Genomic DNA, 2,314 nt, shown 5'->3' with positions numbered 1-2,314 from the left:
GGCCTCGGTCACAGGCCAGGCCCCCGCTGGACCCCGCAGACAACTGGAAGGCTTCGTGCAGGAGGGGACACAGGCAGGCTGGCGCTGGAGGAAGAGTCAGAGACAGCGTCTCTTCAGCAAGGCACTTTGGCTGCCCTGCGGGAGCAGGTGCAGGAGGCGCCACCCATCTGAGTAACTGGCTCCTGTCCTCCAGGAGCGGCCCACGCACGAGGACAGTGGGGCCACCGTTTATCTCCAGTGCTGCCCCCCACCCCCGACAACCACAGCTTTAGCAGGAAAGCAGCATCGTTCCCTCCTTTGTGTAAAACGTGAGTAAAAGCATCGTTAGGAGCTGCCCGATCCCGGCCCGTGACCTGCAGCCGGAGACGACCCCGGGTGAGGAACGTTCAGGGCCCATCCCAGCGTCTCTGCACTCTGTCCACAGTCAGGACAGGTCTGGGGTCTGAGCCAATCTGGGTCCAGCCACGCCCGGCCAGACCAGAGACCCGAAGACTTGGGGGGGCCGCCTTTAGTGACGAGGAGCAAGAAGGGGGGAGCTGCGTGTGGCGGGGGGGGGGAAGAGGTTTCCCTAAGTATGTGGTCTCGGGTAGCCCCCCAGCCCACCTGGACTGGGGGGACTGACAATTCTAGGCCCAAGAAGTGGAGGCTGGGGAGGTCTGGCCAAAGTTTCTATCTCTGCCCTTCTGTCCCAGGCCCTCCCTTAGTTTTGAGACCTAGGCCCCAGCTACCCCAGGACCAGAGAGTAGATCCCTGACCTGCGCCTCAGGGCTGGAATGCTGGTGCCCTGAGCAACAAACGCTTCCCTCGGGCCCAGGGGTTCACCGCCTGCCCCGCATTCCCAGACCCAAGCCCAGGGGTTCACCGCCTGCCCCGCATTCCCAGACCCAAGCCCAGGGGTTCCCCTGCCTGCCCCGCATTCCCAGACCCAAGCCCAGGGGTTCACCGCCTGCCCCGCATTCCCAGACCCAAGCCCAGGGGTTCACCGCCTGCCCCGCATTCCCAGACCCAAGCCCAGGGGTTCCCCTGCCTGCCCCGCATTCCCAGACCCAAGCCCAGGGGTTCCCCTGCCTGCCCCGCATTCCCAGACCCAAGCCCAGGGGTTCCCCTGCCTGCCCCGCATTCCCAGACCCAAGCCCAGGGGTTCACCGCCTGCCCCGCATTCCCAGACCCAAGCCCAGGGGTTCCCCTGCCTGCCCCGCATTCCCAGACCCAAGCCCAGGGGTTCCCCTGCCTGCCCCGCATTCCCAGACCCAAGCCCAGGGGTTCCCCTGACTGCCCCGCATTCCCAGACCCAAGCCCAGGGGTTCCCCTGCCTGCCCCGCATTCCCAGACCCAAGCCCAGGGGTTCACCGCCTGCCCCGCATTCCCAGACCCAAGCCCAGGGGTTCACCGCCTGCCCCGCATTCCCAGACCCAAGCGGCCTGTCGGGGCCACATCCCCACTGTCTGTAATCAGCAGCCGCAGCCACCGGGCACGGGGCACTTCGCAGCTAGGAGGGGCCAGAAGCCAGGCCGAACCCTCCGCACGAATGCTGCTCGCGAGCCTCCGTCAACAACACACAGCAGGACTGTCCCCACTGCGCCAGTCTTACCTCCGAGAGGTCCCAAACGACACGACGTGCCGGTGTCCACACAGACTAGTCACACTATGTGCTTAGTCACACTATGCGCTTAGCCACTTATTTGCCTCAGAGACCGGGCACCCTAAACCAGTGCAAGTCTGAAGTGTGATCATCTCTTCACAGATTTTTGCCACCATAGATGGTCATCACCTACTTATCTGCAGGGCAGGCAACTACGGAAGCAGTGTTACTGGGTTTGCAGTGTAATGTTATTTGGTTCAGCTTCAAATCGGCATTCTTCTGCATGCGCCCTAGAAACACCTCCCGGACAAGGCGTCACGGCAGCCCCACGGGGCGCAGGGTGGCAGACAGGCCTCAGGTCCCCGTGCCACCTCATCGCCACGTGACTGAGACACAGGTCCAGCCTCTGCGAAGGTGCTTACACCAATTCCCTTTGCTCCACAGGAACTCGGAGGTTATTTTTTCTTCAACTTTTTAAAAGTTCATGCCCAGTTAATTCTAATGAGCTTCAAGTTGATTTTCTCACCCACCCTGGATATTTAATATTTTCAATCACCCATGACTTCTCTATCGTCTTTGCTTTGAAACACGCATTGGAGAACAATGAAAGACTCATTTTTCACAGGTGTCTGCAAAACACTGCTTTAAAAAAACCCAACCAACCATCACTATTGAATGTACACAGTGTGTTCTCCACGATCCCACAGTCCCCGTGAATGTGCTACAGTCTCT

This window comes from Saccopteryx bilineata, unplaced genomic scaffold, assembly GCF_036850765.1.
Source record: "Saccopteryx bilineata isolate mSacBil1 unplaced genomic scaffold, mSacBil1_pri_phased_curated manual_scaffold_52, whole genome shotgun sequence".
NCBI lineage: Eukaryota > Metazoa > Chordata > Mammalia > Chiroptera > Emballonuridae > Saccopteryx > Saccopteryx bilineata.
The sequence above is the reverse complement of the archived record's forward strand: the minus strand, read 5'-3'. Positions refer to the sequence as shown.